The 17,797-nt window shown below is 43.2% G+C and overlaps 1 protein-coding gene across 3 annotated transcripts in view; it reads right to left on the reverse strand.

The window, feature by feature from the left end:
• adcy7 (adenylate cyclase 7) overlaps positions 1-17,797 on the reverse strand; it is a 111,499-nt gene that overhangs the window by 69,930 nt on the left and 23,772 nt on the right. Inside the window, exon 1 of one of the 3 annotated variants that reach the window (XM_034077331.2) lies at positions 1,287-1,304. The exons of the other annotated variants lie outside the window; for them this stretch is intronic. The gene's annotated coding sequence lies outside the window, so the exon portion shown is untranslated. Of the gene's footprint in view, positions 1-1,286; positions 1,305-17,797 lie in introns of those variants that run through there. 3 annotated transcript variants of the gene reach the window in all.

Consider the following 17,797-nt stretch of genomic DNA (forward strand, 5'->3'; position numbering starts at 1 on the left):
AATAATTCCAAAACAAATCCTTTCTTTATTGTACTAACCAATTACCGCAACTCGCGAGATGCCTAGTTGCCATGCAACCAGTAGTCTAGCAAACTTTCCACAAGCTGTCATTCATAATTTAGGAATGACAACCCAGGGGGCGCAGTTTTACCATTCTTAAATTCCATTCTAATTCTTACTAGATACAACCATGGAGGATTAAAATATAACGCATGCATTTCAGCGTGTCGCATTAACTATCGCGGGCCGCCAGAAACATTTCCGAGGGCCGCCATTGGCCCGCGGGCCGCACTTTGAGAACCCCTGTGTTAGACGCTTTTATCCAAAGCGACTGTGGCAATCCCCACAGGAGCAATTTGGGGTGGAGTGTCTCAGGGACACAACGACATGCTGACTGCAGCAGGGTTTGAACCTGTGACCCCCTGATCGGAACACCAACGCACTACCCCACTGCGCCACACGCCTCCCAAAACATTATTCACATGATCGTTGAAAAGTATGTTTTAATAATTATGGTGTGATTTTTTAAGAGAATCTGTACCAAACCAGGTAGTGCTGTGTTGCTGCAGGACTTCTCTGCAGGACACAGTCAAATATAACGCTGACGGCAACATTTCAATGAACTGTTCGGCCCTAGCGCACCCCGACTTAAAGCCTTCTTTGAGCCATTAAGCATATTTTTAAAAGCTTGTAACCTTTGTTAAATTCTGCAATACAAACCTGGAACTCTCTACCCACTCACAACAAAGACATACATGCACATACCACCTTCTCAGCTCACTTCAAAACATGGTTCACTGAGATCCACACCTGCACACACTAGTCTGTGTTGGATATGGCGTGAGTTACATGTTGTGTTCAAGGACCCCTAGTTTCTGTTGTGTGATTACGATGTGCTATATGTGACATGTATGTAGTAACGTGTGGTGTTTGTTGTTCTCTTTTATCCTTTCGCCCGTATCTAGTTGTCTTTCATCCTTTCTTTATAACTAATGCTGTTGATGTATTGTGATTTTAAAAAGGTGTCTATTATCATCTGGACGGGGACAACAGCTGGACATTAGCCATGTTGGCTAAAGCTGCCCCATGTACTGTTTGTTGTGATTGTTGATTATCCACAACACTATAAACAAATAAACTAAACTTATTTTGTGGAGGAAAGGCACAGATGGACGTACAAAGAAGGCCATTTGAAGATCTAAGACCTACAGTAATCAATTACAAGTAGGAATACTTGCTCTGATTCAGTACATGGAACAGACAGACTCGGGGGGAGGTGTACCTACGTAATCCTGCGGGAGCCTTTCGATAAACAGATGACGGATGTATGTTCAGCAATGCATGGTGCAGATTAGATTAGACCTCCTCCCAGTACTGTCTACTCCTGGTATCGGATAAGCTAGAGGAGCTGCTGAAAGCTAACAACATTAACAGGATGCTATCTCAGCGCTGATTTAAGCTTCAAATGCCATTGCTTATAATAAACACAGGAAGTGCAGCCGAGGGCACCGCATGCTCGGAAACGGCTGAAGTGTTTCACATTCACTTCCACAAAACCAGAGATACGCCAGCTCAAGTGAAAGCATCCATTTTGCTGCTTGTCAACAAACAGCAATCCAAACAGGGGGTTATTGATTTAGAGATACGTGTAATTCAGATTCAAACATATCCGCCACGAGGCAAATCCAATATTGAAGTAGCGTTTATTGAATTAGTCTGCGCCGCTTCCTTCTCATGTGCAGTTTGGGGTTTTAAGAACACCTGCACACTCACAAAGACAGACTGTTGTCCGTCAGACATAACGGCCTCCTCAGTATCATGTCGGCGTAGACGCAGACAATTAGATGAGGATCAGGAGTTTTGTCTTTTTCTTTGTCATCCTCTTTTGTAAATCGAGTTGTAATGCAATGTATTTTCCTGCCAAAATTGTAATGTTGAATTCAGCGGTAGTCCTTTAGAAATAAATCCGACAGAAGTCATTGTTTGTTCCTCAACCCTTATGTCATTGTTCGGTAGAAATGTGAAATGATTATTGTTTATTTCGGACGAATCAATAAACAAAATTGACCTTTCTACAGCAAGAAATCGGAACTATACGACATACATATTCTGTATCATCATCATCATCCTCATCCTCATCATCATCATCATCATCATCAGCAGCAGCAGCAGCAGCAGCAGCTTTATTGAAGAGACTCAAGGTCCATTTTGACCTATGTACGTGGGAATTGTTTATTTTTTAAGAATCGTTTTTTATCCAGCTCAGTCCCACAGTACTTAAGTTTGTGCTCGAGTACAACATACACACTGAAAGAAGACCTTCGTTAGATTTCTTCCAAAAGACACATATGTTGGTATTGTTTCGAGTCTGAGCGGCCGGCCACATCCCTATTTTCAGGTTTCACAAGTGAACCCTCTCCATCCTGTAAGGCCCCTTCCTTCCTCCACCACCTCCACCACCACCACCACCAACACCTAAAGTAAGAAAACCATAATTATCGTGCAGCCAGTCTCCTGCCATGCGAAGAGAAACCCCAACATCAGGATCTGTTTACTCTGTTAAACTACATTACTGCGACAGAGATGAGTGGCCGCTTCAGATCCGCCTGACAGTGCATGACATTGTGGGCCGTCTGAGCTAATTTACAGATGGCCCGGAGCCCAACAGAGATTGCCCTGAAAAAAGTGCGCGGACAAAATGATGCACGAAGCGTTTGGGGGGCCTCCCCCTAGAACATTTAGATGTTTGCAGGTCTTAGATGCTGCCTGGTTCTCTCGACTGAATTATAAGATGAACCACCACAATATTATATTGTACAATTTCAATTGTATTCTTCATTTCACTTGTTTGTTTGTTCTTGTTTGTGTTTGCTCGCTTGCATGCCCTGCATAGCTATAAGAAATACTTAAGTTGTTGGTCAAGACACTTAATTTGCCTTCATCAGATGGAAAAAAGTAGAAAACATTACATTCAGTTGTAACTGCCAAAACAAACATTATTTACACTATTATGGCCCCTGTTAAAAATGTTTGTAATGTTAACTACTGTAAGTTGGTCGAACGAATGCCTCCTCATCCGGAAGCTGACCGAGCAGACCCGAGCAGCAGTCGAGAGGAGCCGAGCGCATCCGCGAAGCACACGTCAGAGTTCCCGTTAGCCGGCAAATCTAAATATCTTCGGTCAAAATAATTTCCCTTTAGAGCAATACCGCTTCAGTTGCGCCACTTATGTGACAGACAAGAAGAGTATGTGACAGACAAGAAGAGTATGTTCAATTCAATTCAAAACCTTTATTTATCCAGGTAAAATCCCATTGAGATCAATGATCTCTTTTTCAAGGGAGACCTGTAGTAAGTTCCACAAGAAGACATAAAAACATAAACAACAGAACAACAAAAGGACATCATACAGCAAAATGTACAGGGATTACAATTTACATATCTAACCACATGTACAGGTACCAACAGCATCTGACTGTGTAGCATCCAATCGAGCTTTAAAAACATGTAGTGGTACTAGCTTGGTAATGTTCCATTCTTTTTGCAGACTGTTCCAAGTTAGTGGAGCTGCACATCTGAAAGCTTTCTTCCCTAAGACAGTCCTAGCACTTGGCACATTTAATAAAACCACAGCATGTGACAGACAAGAATAGTCAACTCTAATGTGAGAGAGATCAGCTGCTGCTGACGAGTCGACATGCAGCTCTGCATAATCACATGCAGCGGTGAGCGGAACAAAACACACACTTCAGGTTAGAATAGCACACGTAGCTATTTTAATTACCTCTCAAACTACCTGAACTAGTTATAGATATGTTTAGTTTTACTGTCGGGTCACTCATTACTGGATCCGCCAGCTGCATGATACTGGCATAATAGATTGCCCGATCGGGCAACCAGCAGGTGAGGCGCCAATGCCCGAGCTAAATACTAGCTCCATCGGCAGCCCTTAATGTCGAGCCCTGCCGCCTGATGATGGCCATTTTCCAGAATACCATCCGTTGTGTGTTTACTACCAGAGGTGGAAGAAGAGTTTATACTTGTTCTGGGAATGTCATTTTCGAGCCTGAAACCTGAAAAACAGGCTTGGGGCTTAACAGGGCCCCTACACACCAAACTGACACCAAAGAACACGTCCCGACGGACCCGACTGTTGTGTCGCCTCACGTCTCCTGCGTCTTGGCCAACAGTCGCACTGGAACACACCGCAAAGACTTCAGCCGACGGCCAAGTAGCACGTACGAACTGCAATAACTCTCCTTACCAGCAGGCGGCGGTAGTGTGTAGTAGCACGTACGAACTGCGCATGCGTGAGTGGCAATAACTCTCCTTACCAGCAGGCGGCGGTAGTGTGTATTCGTCATTCAAAAGAGGCAACAACCGGAAGACAGACTGCGTGATAACCGAGAGAAGAAGAACAGACTGCGTGATATAAACAAACAACAAATAGCGTGCGTTCCATTTTCCCTCTACAGCGAGAAGCTCACGGGGCTTTCCCGAACCTGAGTCGAGAGCTGGAGTTAACTTAAATCTCAGATTTGCCTTCTTAATAGTTTGTTTGGGTCCCTCACTTCCTTTTTGCTTCTCATGCACTGATTCGCTAAGCTGAACAGCCAATCAGAGTGATTTCTTTGGCCGACAGCCTTTAGCCGACAGCCTCAATATGTTGAATCGGCGACAGAAGGTGTCGGCACGGCCGAAAAGACACGACGGGGCGGGACACACCAATGTGAATAGGGCGACATGACGCTCATCGACGGTCAGACATCTATCGACGGCCGAAATGGGCTTGGTGTGTCCGGACCTTTACACACTACGAGTCATTCACTCTTTCACACCTCATTCATACAGAGCACTATCACTTGCTCTAGGAACTAACACTCACACACACTTACACACTTACACACTTACACACACTCACACACACATTCACACACCGTCGGCCATCGGAAGTGTTACGTGCCAGGCAGGCTGTACATGTGTGGTTTTCCTTCCCTCCTGTGTTTCTCTCTTCTCCCTGTCTTCTGCACAGCTAATCAGCAGCTGATCGGTATCTGCCTGTGCACCTGAGTCTGATGGCTGATTGGATCCTCTCACCCTCAGCTGGCCTATCAGCAACCAGGGCCGACCATAAAGGAGGCACCCAGGAAGTCTTCTCTCTCTCACTCTGGGCCTGTTGCTGAGGAAGGAACACGGCTGTGCTTAGCAACTAAAGCTCTTTGGAAAATCTGAACTTTGTTAATGTGTGTGTTGAGAGGTGGAGGAGTTAGGTAAGTCTGGGGTACCCTGTACATTTCTCACCACCGAGCTAACTATTGTTTGGACACACTAGGTAAGCGGATTGTTGCCACCCCTGTATATTGTTTTGTCAAATTCTTTGTAGTTAGTTAGTGAGGGTTTTTGTTTGAGTTTGGTTTCAAAGGATAGTTGTAGAGGTAGGCCTGGTTTTGTTATGCTTGTTTCTTTTGTTTGGCACAATCCTTTGACTCCTCCTCCTCCTCACAAACAGAGTTTCTGTTTAATTGTATTATCTGATAGGTTACAAGGGATAAACCTTTTGTCAACCTTTACTCTGACTCTCTCATACTTATTGGTTGTACGTTATTGTCTCCAGGTCCCCTAGACCTTAGTGGGGACGTAACAAATGGGGGCTCGTCCGGGATATCTATTTTCCTGAAATAAAAACAACCAATAATTGAGAAGGCATTGTAGGTGTTGTACATTGGCTGAAAAATGGGTTTTGACTTACAGGACTTTATTGAAAGTCCAAGTGTTGATACGTTGTATTCCTGTCGCAAAGATGACATGTTATGTATCGCAGCTCACTTTAACATTTCAGTAGACAAGTATAAAGTAAAAAAAGAGATGAGAGAGAAAATCCTGCAAAAACTAGAGGAGTTAAAGATTCTTGAAATCCCAAGCATGTCAACTCAGCCTACGGCTGAGGTGTCTATTGAAGATGATAGGGAAAGAGTATTAGCTACACCTAGAGTTGACAAGTTTGGTCCTCAAGCTCCTCCTGCAACGCTTCCTAGGTTTGAGGCTTTCTCTCCGGGTAGCTTAGGTGCAAGTAGTGATGCCAAACTAAAAGTTCGTCTTGTCCGTCTTCAGATGGAGGGCCAGGAAAAGGAGCGTAGAGCGGACTATGAACACAGGCTGCAGATTCGCAAGTTAGAGATAGAAGCTGAGAAAGAAATCACGTTAAAGCGGCTTGAAGTTGATGCCCTGAGAATCTCTTCAGAGCAGACATTTGAGAGGTCAAGACCTTCACATACAGTCTCTCATACAAAGAGTTTTGATGTTAGTAAAAATATTGCTTTAGTGCCAACTTTTAGAGAGTCAGAGGTTGACTCATATTTTTGTGCTTTTGAGAGAATTGCTACCGCACTGGTCTGGCCTAAAGACATGTGGCCAATCCTACTTCAGTGCAAATTAGTAGGTAAGGCTCAGGAAGTGGTATCTTCACTTTCTTTGGAAGAAAGCTTGCAGTACGAAGTGCTTAAAGAGTCGATATTGCGTGCTTATGAGCTTGTGCCGGAGGCCTACAGACAAAAGTTCAGAAACCATAAAAAGTCTGCTACGCAGACATTTGTTGAGTTTGCGCGAGAGAAGGGCATTCTCTTTGATAAATGGTGTGCGGCTAATGAAGTGAAGGATCATTTTGAGAGTCTTCGTCAGTTACTTCTCTTGGAAGATTTTAAGAATTCTTTGCCTGAAAGGATGGTGATATTCTTAAATGAACAGAAGGTTACTTCACTGGCTAAGGCAGCTGTTTTAGCAGATGAATTTATGCTCACTCACAAGACTGTGTTTTCTTCACCCTGGCGCCCAGATAGAGTTTCAATATCACAAACCGGAAGACCTGATCTTGGCCCAACAACTTTTGAAAGGTCTAGAGGACCACCATCACCTCCACGGGGGACCCGTGAGTGTAACTACTGCCATAAAACAGGACACCTTATTTCAGGGTGTCATTTCTTAAAGCGTAAACAACAATTTTCGCAACGCTTTCAAACGCCAAAAGGCATGGGACTCATTAAAGGAGTTTCCCTATCAGACATAGAAATGTCCCAGGAAGATGATGTACCTGATCCCTGTTTCAAACCCTTTATTTCCAAGGGCTTTGTTTCTTTAACAGGGGATCCTAAAGACCAGCTGCCAGTACAGGTACTTAGGGACACAGGAGGTTCTCAGTCCATTATTAGGGAAGGCATCTTACCTTTAACCTCCAGATCATCATGTGGATCAAGTGCTGTTGTTCAAGGGGTAGGCATGACACTAGTTGCGGCTCCTTTGCACAATGTTTATATTCACTCATCTCTTGTCAAAGGATTCTTTAAAGTAGCTGTCCTCCCTGCCTTGCCCATCAAAGGTGTTGATTTCATCCTCAGTAATGACTTGGCTGGGGGCAAAGTTAAGCCAGTACCTGAGGTCATTGATTCTCCTGATCTAAGTTTAGATGCAGAGAAATCAGCTGAAGTACCTCCCGAAAGCTTTCCTGCTTGTGTTGTTACAAGGGCACAGTCAAAGAAATACGGAGAGGACTTGTCTGATTCTTTTCTTGCTACAGGGCAGTTTCTTGAAGACATGACAGTGTCGGACCGACTGCCAGAGGAGGCCCGGTCTGCTGGTGCTGGATCACCCAGTAACAGCTCAGAGCTTGTACAACTGCCTGCCACTCGGGAAGAATTCATGGCAGCCCAGTTAAGTGATGAAACACTTTCTAAATGTCTCTCTTCTGTTATCAGTCAGGAAGAGGCCAAGTCAAAGAAGATGGCCTACATTATGGAAGATCACCTATTAATGCGTCGCTGGATTAGTGATGCCTGTGAGGAGTCAGACTCCTTAGCAATTTATCAAGTTGTCGTGCCAACAACCTATCGTTCTCAGGTGATGTCCTTGGCTCATGATCATCCATGGTCAGGTCACATGGGGGTAACAAAAACATATCAAAGAGTTTTAAAACACTTCTTTTGGCCAGGACTTAAGTCTGATGTAGTTCTTTATTGTCGAACATGTCATGTGTGCCAAGTTGTTGGTAAACCGAATCAGGTGATTCACCCTGCTCCTCTCATTCCTATTCCGGTAATGGGAGAGCCATTTGAAAGGGTGATTGTGGATTGTGTGGGACCCTTACCTAAAACTGGAAACCAGTTTCTCTTAACTGTCATGTGTGCTTCCACTAGGTTTCCAGAAGCCATCCCACTACGGAAAATTACTGCCCCGGTCATCACCAAGGCACTTCTGAAGTTTTTCTCCATGTTTGGTCTACCAAAGGTAGTTCAAACAGACCAAGGTACCAACTTCATGTCTAAAGTGTTTGCCCGGGTACTTGACACCTTAGGTATCAAGCATGTGACATCCAGCCCATATGATCCTGAAAGTCAGGGGGCATTAGAGAGGTTTCACCAGACTATGAAATGCATGTTAAGAAAACATTGCCATGAGTCTCATAAAGATTGGGATGACGGTGTTCCTTTAGTGTTATTTGCTGCCCGTGAAGCTGTTCAGGAGTCTCTAGGTTTTAGTCCTGCTGAGCTAGTGTTTGGACATGAGGTCAGAGGTCCTTTAAGGGTTCTTAAAGAGCATTTGATCATGCCTACGAAAACAGTTTGCAGTATCCCGGAGTATGTCGCCAAACTTAAGGATCGTCTAAATCGTGCTTGCTCCTTGGCTAGGGAAGCTTTGACCTCTACCCAGGGGAACATGAAGAAACGCTACGACCAGAAGGCGGTAGCACGCTTGTTTCAGCCAGGTGACAAGGTGTTGGTTCTATTGCCTGTACCTGGCTCTGCTCTGGCTACTAAATGTGCTGGTCCTTATGTTGTAGATAAGAAGCTCTGTGAAACAAACTACGTCATTCAAACACCTGACCGCAGACGTCCTACCAGAGTGTGTCATATCAACATGCTAAAGAAGTACTGCACCAGGGAAGACCAAAGTGAGTCTTCTAAAGCTCACCAGGTGGAGACAACCGTCTCTCCTATGGCTTCAGTTTCAAAGGTGAGCTCAAATGAGGATGAGGATGAGTTGGTGATGCGCAGTGCAACACCACAGGGGGCAAGACTAAGCAATACTGAGGTATTAGCTGATTTGCCCAATTACTTGTCTCATCTTCCTGATATCCAAGGAAGTGATATACAGAAATTGATATTTGACTTTGCATGTCTTTTTAATGACACTCCATCACAAACTTCTGTCCTAGCTCATGATGTGGTTTTGACCAACCCCTCGCCCATCAAACAGCGGGCGTACAGAGTTAACCCAGTTAAGAGAGAGGTTATGAAAAGGGAAGTTGAATATCTACTTAAAAACGGATTTGCAAGGCCTAGTTCCAGTCCCTGGAGTTCCCCTTGTGTGCTAGACACAAAGTCAGATGGCAGTCCCAGATTCTGCACTGACTTTCGCAAGGTTAATGCTGTCACTGTCCCCGATGCACACCCATTACCGCTCATTGATGACTGCATCGATGAAATTGGTCCTGCACAATTTGTCAGTAAACTGGACATGTTAAAGGGATACTGGCAAGTTCCTTTAACACAGCGTGCTTCTGACATCTCGGCCTTTGTGACACCTGACAGTTTCCTTCAGTATACTGTGATGCCTTTCGGTATGTGTAACGCACCTGCCACCTTTCAGAGGCTTGTAAATCTTGTATTAGGACATGTTCCAGACTGTAAGGCATATCTGGACGACATTGTTGTCTATTCTAAGGACTGGTCTAGCCACATGTCTACCTTAAGAGAAGTTTTTAAGTGCTTGTCGGCCGCATCCCTAACGCTTAACCTTGCCAAATGTGAGTTTGGAAAAGGTACCGTTCTCTACCTTGGTCAGCAGGTTGGTCGGGGGAAGGTGTGCCCTGCTGATGCAAAGATCAGGGCAATTGCCTCCCTCCCAGTGCCATCCACCAGGAGGGAACTTCGCCGCTTCCTAGGAATGGCAGGGTACTATCGCCGTTTCTGCAGAAACTTCTCATCGGTGGCGGCCCCACTCACTACGTTGACCAGTCCCTCAAAGTCTTTCGTTTGGTCCGGTGAGTGTCAGCAGTCATTTGAGAGCCTAAAAGGTATTCTGTGTTGTACTCCTGTTCTTTCTGCACCAGACTTTTCGAAGCCATTCAAGCTCGAGGTCGATGCCAGTGGAGTTGGGACAGGGGCTGTTCTTCTACAAGAAGATGCACAGGCTATCGATCACCCCGTGAGCTACTTCTCCCGAAAGTTCAACAAACATCAGTTGAAGTACTCTACTATTGAGAAAGAAGCTTTAGCTCTATTGTTTGCCTTGCAGCACTTTGAGGTGTATCTTGGCTCCAGTGTAAAACCTATTAAGGTATACACTGATCACAATCCGCTGGTTTTTCTTTCAAGGATGTACAACCACAATCAACGCCTTATGCGTTGGTCGTTGATTGTCCAGAACTACAACCTTGACATAAGCCATAAAAAGGGGTCCGATAATGTTCTTGCCGATGCACTATCTCGTGCTATGTAAATAGAATGTTCATTGTAAGGGCCAAACATACTGTTTGGATTTATATGTGTGGGGGTGTTACGTGCCAGGCAGGCTGTACATGTGTGGTTTTCCTTCCCTCCTGTGTTTCTCTCTTCTCCCTGTCTTCTGCACAGCTAATCAGCAGCTGATCGGTATCTGCCTGTGCACCTGAGTCTGATGGCTGATTGGATCCTCTCACCCTCAGCTGGCCTATCAGCAACCAGGGCCGACCATAAAGGAGGCACCCAGGAAGTCTTCTCTCTCTCACTCTGGGCCTGTTGCTGAGGAAGGAACACGGCTGTGCTTAGCAACTAAAGCTCTTTGGAAAATCTGAACTTTGTTAATGTGTGTGTTGAGAGGTGGAGGAGTTAGGTAAGTCTGGGGTACCCTGTACATTTCTCACCACCGAGCTAACTATTGTTTAGACACACTAGGTAAGCGGATTGTTGCCACCCCTGTATATTGTTTTGTCAAATTCTTTGTAGTTAGTTAGTGAGGGTTTTTGTTTGAGTTTGGTTTCAAAGGATAGTTGTAGAGGTAGGCCTGGTTTTGTTATGCTTGTTTCTTTTGTTTGGCACAATCCTTTGACTCCTCCTCACAAACAGAGTTTCTGTTTAATTGTATTATCTGATAGGTTACAAGGGATAAACCTTTTGTCAACCTTTACTCTGACTCTCTCATACTTATTGGTTGTACGTTATTGTCTCCAGGTCCCCTAGACCTTAGTGGGGACGTAACAGGAAGCAACTTAGGGTTCAGTATCTTGCCCAAGGACACATCGACATGTTGACTGCAGACGACCAGTCACAATACACAAGTTGCATTTCATTAACATGTGTTTGTATGTTACTACTTTTAGTCTTTGCCTTGTATATGCACTGTCCCTTTGCCGTTACACTGTCCATTTCATAATGAAGGATTTCTCAATATACTTTGACTTAAGTCAGATTTTGAATGCATGACTTTTACTTGTAACAGAGTATTATCACAACTTAGTATTGCTGCTTGTACTTGTATGTCTAAAGTGACTCATCCTCTGGTTTTAGGAGTGTTTTGCAGCTTCCACATGTTCCCGTTTAAAACATATCCTCTTTTCAATTATACGAATGTACGATTTATTTTAAATCCTTTCTGTTTCGAGTCTGAGCTCCTAATTTAAGTTTTGATTGGTTTATCAAGGTGTCCCATTTCACATATCTTCAGTCCGTCTTATGATTCTATTTTGACCGTTTGGGAATAAATTAAATTGTCCTTCACTGTCAGACATAATTGTGTTAAGGAAGATGGAACAATAATTACATTTACTCTGCAGTGTTAAATACATAAGCAAACACGCGCTAGCTTACGAGAGAGAGGCCCTTTGAAGCTACAGAAGCAAGGATGAAGTAATCCCCACATGTAATAACCAGGCATTAAAAGGGAAACCTATACCCAGCTGTCCGCCTCGTTTCACACATTCCCTGTTATCTTTGGGAACGACCAAAGGACCCCCCAGCAGGAATGAGTAACACTGCAAGGCGTTCAGATGTAGCAAAATCCCTGCAGTGCTGTAATAGTTTGACCTACAAACGTATTCTTCGCCAAGCATGTGTTTTGGTGTGTGTGTGTGTGTGTGTGTGTGTGTGTGTGTGTGTGTGTGTGTGTGTGTCATCTGTCAGCTGTGATGACCTGCATCCTGTACCACGCTCAAGAAAAGATATAACCTTATAAGAGCCGATTCTGACTCGCTAAAAATACCACAATAATCTCCTTGCCCTTTGTCTTTTTTTTATTAAGTTCCTAAATATGTATGTCTGGTGTTTTATTGTAAATATGTTTGGTGTCCAGTGTGATACATACAAATACAAATATATATTTAAATACAAAAAGCTTGGTCATTTCCACTTTTTCTGAGTGCTTTTATGTTTGTCTTTCTACAATCTATTATCCACTTTGTGTTGAATACATTATTCCATTTCTGATTATAAGTACCTGAAAAATGTGCCAAAGTAAAGCGCTTGAGTAAATGGAATGAGCGGAATTCCACCTCTACATAGTTTTCATGCAGGAGGTTCTTAAATGAAAATAAAATACACTTTCATTATATATATACTGTATATCACTGTAAAATTGCTAAGGTTAACAGTATAATCTTTAACATCCTTACTTGCTACCCTTTTCCCTCGCCCTATCCTAAGGGAGTCCATGTACGTAGACACGCTAGTTTAGCTGCTATAGGCTTAGACTGCCCCCTTACTTCTTCCTTCAGTCTGTCTGTACCTGTGTACTCATGTTCCGAATAACCCCGCTTCCCCCACATTTCTTTTTGGTGTCTATCTACGCGGGGATCCTGAGTCGAGGCTGATCCTGTTGCTGCGGTCCTGAGTCCTGGATCTGAGTCCTGGACTTCGAGTCGTGGCTGAACCTGTCTCTGTGGTCCTGCCTGACTCTCATCACACTACTTCCCTGATGGCTCCCACAGGATTGTTGACATCCTCGTGGATTCATCTTCTTATTACAGACACATGCATTTCCTAACATTCGGTCTATATGTTGCAAATGTATTATCTCTTCGATTTGCACACGGCATCTATTGCATGTCTGTCCGTCCTGGGAGAGGGATCCCTCCTCTGTTGCTCTCCCTGAGGTTTCTCCCATGCTCCCTTTAAACTGTGGGTTTTCTTCGGAAGTTTTTCCTTGTACGATGTGAGGGTCTAAGGACAGAGGGTCTAAGGACAGAGGGTCTAAGGACAGAGGGTGTCGTATTGTCAAACTGATATTCTGTACACACTGTGAAGTCCACTGAGAGAAATGTAATATGTGTGATATTGGGCTATATAAATAAACATTGATTGATTGATTGATTGATTGATAACTCATGCGTGACGCAGATTTACTCAGTTAACACATGGAGAAATTGGACTATTCATACCAAAACAATGCTTTTAAGTGCAGTGGCTTTAAACCCCATTGTGTGCGTTTCAATATCAGCTCATGAATGTTTGTACAACAGGGTGAGGTTCTGTTCAACATCAATGTGAATGAAGGTTAATGGGGCGCTGACAGCAGTGATTTACACTCCTCTCTGACAAAAGAAGCTATGTAATATCCATTACACGTCACCACAGGATAAATAGGAGGTTACCAACTGCTTGAATTGTTTTCTTTAACAAGGTATAATGCAGAATGTGATGGTAATGCCATCAATGAGATTTGGCCTATCCTTAATTACTTCATGTTTGCTGACTACTCAAGATAAGCTTATCAAAGAAATGCACAATGCCTGCATTATTCCAGGAGTTGTTCAGACATTAGAGGGTTTTTATCTGAGTCAGTAATGGGTGCATATGTCGTCTGTGAGCCCGGTATATGCTGTAAACCAGGGGTGTTAAACTCAATTTCATCGCGGGCCACATCAGCATTATGGTTGCACTCAAATGGCCGGTTGTAACTTTAAGACTATATAAAACATACATATATAAATATTTAATATATATAAAATAATGTTATTACTTTATTGCCTCTGCATTGGATTATTATCGGATAGGGTAAAAACTTCATAAATAACTACGTCTGAAAGCAGAAGTCTAGGGCAAGTAAGTGCAAGTCTCTTCAGTGAGAATGTCACGAAATTATTTTAAAAGAAAAGCCAAATTCTGAAAAAAAGTGACATTAAAAAAAAAAGGTCAAATTCAAGATGCATTGTGGGACATGTAGTTTATGGACATCGTGCATCTGTAAACCGGCATGTAACCGTATAATAAACATATTACATTCTTTCAGAGCTCTTGCGGGCCACATGACATGAAGTCGCGGGCCGGATTTGGCCCCCGGACCTTGAGTTTGACACCCCTGCTGTAGACACATACATCTCCTATATTCTGCTGAACAAATCCACCACATAGGGCTGCACAGTGAATCAATATTGAAATGAAAGTACAACATGGACTAGTGCAAATGCAAAATGGCAATAAGTGCAATTTTTGGCAAAGGGAAAATATGTTTTTCAATGATACTGTGATTAATGTTTCAAAGATGATAATTCCCAATCCTATTCTAATTGCGATATCAGTCAAAAACATCACTAATGATCAGGTGTTTTCTCAAACTGAGCAACCCTTACACTGTGGAGAAAGTCCCTTTGACTTCACACTCTCGGCAACAATGGTGATAAAACGAGTCATTTCATAATCAGGTACCGTACATGGATCTGACTAAGAAACGCACGTGAAGTCGTCTCTGAACGACCGAAGCTCGAGACAGATTTCCCACACGGATTTGACAGCTCATAACACAGCTGATCTGACAGCGCTGCATTAGTACATTAGATTAAAGCTTTCAGATTTAAGGGATTACAATGCCCCGGGTGAGTGCATGCACAGACTGTGTCTTCATCCCCAGCAAAACACGAGAGCAGCCCACGTAACAACAGCCGCACTTTTGGGAGAAAACATCTACTATCATTTTCGGTAAATACTAATTCTGAGGTCTCAAAGAGTAAGATCCGGAAAATGAAGGAAACTAAGCATTTGATTTTATCTTCAATTTGCCCAACAGATGGTCAGTCAGACAACAAATGACATAGTGGCAATGGAGATTAATGATCGGTGTCAATATGACGTGAAATTCAAAGCAATAAGGGATCGATTTGCGTTCAGTATAACCGTGGATGAGTGGCGGCCAGCAGGCTAACACTTAAAGGGGCCATATGACGCTCATGTTCAGGTGTATATCAGTATGTAGTGTCTCTACTTTAAAGAGTCCTCTCCTGCTGATGTTCAGGTGTATATCAGTGTGTAGTGTCTCTACTTTAAAGAGTCCTCTCCTGCTGATGTTCAGGTGTATATCAGTATGTAGTGTCTCTACTTTAAAGAGTCCTCTCCTGCTGATGTTCAGGTGTATATCAGTATGTAGTGTCTCTACTTTAAAGAGTCCTCTCCTGCTGATGTTCAGGTGTATATCAGTGTGTAGTGTCTCTACTTTAAAGAGTCCTCTCCTGCTGATGTTCAGGTGTATATCAGTATGTAGTGTCTCTACTTTAAAGAGTCCTCTCCTGATGATGTTCAGGTGTATATCAGTATGTAGTGTCTCTACTTTAAAGAGTCCTCTCCTGCTGATGTTCAGGTGTATATCAGTATGTAGTGTCTCTACTTTAAAGAGTCCTCTCCAGCTGATGTTCAGGTTCATATCAGTATGTAGTGTCTCCACTTTAAAGAGTCCTCTCCTGCTGATGTTCAGGTGTATATCAGTATGTAGTGTCTCTACTTTAAAGAGTCCTCTCCTGCTGATGTTCAGGTGTATATCAGTATGTAGTGTCTCTACTTTAAAGAGTCCTCTCCTGCTGATGTTCAGGTGTATATCAGTATGTAGTGTCTCTACTTTAAAGAGTCCTCTCCTGCTGATGTTCAGGTGTATATCAGTATGTAGTGTCTCTACTTTAAAGAGTCCTCTCCTGCTGATGTTCAGGTGTATATCAGTATGTAGTGTCTCTACTTTAAAGAGTCCTCTCCTGCTGATGTTCAGGTGTATATCAGTATGTAGTGTCTCTACTTTAAAGAGTCCTCTCCTGCTGATGTTCAGGTGTATATCAGTATGTAGTGTCTCTACTTTAAAGAGTCCTCTCCTGCTGATGTTCAGGTGTATATCAGTATGTAGTGTCTCTACTTTAAAGAGTCCTCTCCTGCTGATGTTCAGGTGTATATCAGTATGTAGTGTCTCTACTTTAAAGAGTCCTCTCCTGCTGATGTTCAGGTGTATATCAGTATGTAGTGTCTCTACATGTCTCCATGCTTTAATGTTCAAAAAGCTCTTTACTCTTCTCATACTGCCTGTGCTGCAGCACCTCTTTTCACCCTCTGTCTGAAACCAGAGCCCAGTCTGCTCTAATTGGTTAGCTGGCCGACTCTGTTGTGATTGGTCCACCGATTAGAGATGTCCCGCCTCTTAGCCAATCACGTACAATGTGTTGGAGCGCTAGCCAATAGAAGCGCAAATGTTACGTAGTGCATTAACAGGGCCTCTTTAAACCGGGTTTTCTTTGACTCTGTGTTTTATGTTTCAATAGAACGACTCTGACAACTGTTTGCTTTGACGATTGACTTTACCTCAGAGGTATTATAATGTAGCTGTGATGAAGTGTTTCCCCACAGATGTTGAGTGATCCGTCCCATTGTTTATGATTGACGTCCTCTGATGCCTTGAAACTACAGATCTTTTTTTAACGTCCTTTTTTCTTAGTTAAAGGAAAGAAAATCGTAACTGCCGATTCTTTGTTGTCCTCCTCTAAGGATGCCGTCATCCCCCCCCCCCCCCCGGCAGTGACATAGCGCTGCTCTCATCTATACGACAGCTCACTGCTGGATATCATGCTTTCCTCTCTTCCTGCAGGCTTCAAGGTCTGAGTGAAAGTATACATGTCTGCCTCTCACAGGCCAAATACATCAGAAAAAGATTTATATACGAGATTTGATTTTGTATTTATGCACAATGCTCAAATCACCCTAATACTTAAGTACTTGCTTATAAATATGTAGATTCTGCAGGCGAAGGTAAAGGCGTCCGCTTCGTAATGAATGCGTCTTTCTTTTCCACAGTCTCTATCTCTTTGTTACTTTTGCAAAGCTCCAAATGTGATGTTTTACCAGGGGTTACATCCTCATAGATAAGAAGACTCTTACAAACTGCTTTTAACACTGAACAGCCATTGTTCCTGCAGGGCTTGTGGGTGGGAAGCCAGAAAGGATGCACAAGCACGCTCTTAGCCAAAGCATCTGTGTGCAGAGGAGGGGGGATCAAGAGGGAGTCGTATGAAACTGTGCATAAAACTGCTCTAATCCACATCATTATGCAACTCGTTTGCAAATTGCAAAAAACTCCATGCAACCCTTTTCTTGACTATATGTTATACTGCTAAAGAATGCAACACACATGATATAATTTAATCTACAGTGCCATCTGCCACGGTGCTCTGATATATAAAACACATGATATAAGACCAGGAAAAAGCATCTAATAAAACAGGTAAAAACATTCAACTCAAATGCATCAGCTTGGGCAGAAGTGTGTGTGAAATGAGGTTGATAACAAAACTATCACAATGTTTGTTTCTGTGTCATACAGTTTATAGTTTAAACCAGGGGTGTCAAACTCAAGGCCCGGGGCCACATTCGGCCCGCGACTTCATTTTCTGTGGCCCCACAAGAGCTTGCAAAGAATATAATATGTTTATTATACGGTTACATGCTACAGAAGCACGTTGCCCATAAACTACATGTCCCACAATGCATCTCTAATATGACTTTTTTCTCAGAATTTGCCTTTTTTTCTT

Source organism: Pseudochaenichthys georgianus, chromosome 3 (assembly GCF_902827115.2).
Source record: "Pseudochaenichthys georgianus chromosome 3, fPseGeo1.2, whole genome shotgun sequence".
NCBI lineage: Eukaryota > Metazoa > Chordata > Actinopteri > Perciformes > Channichthyidae > Pseudochaenichthys > Pseudochaenichthys georgianus.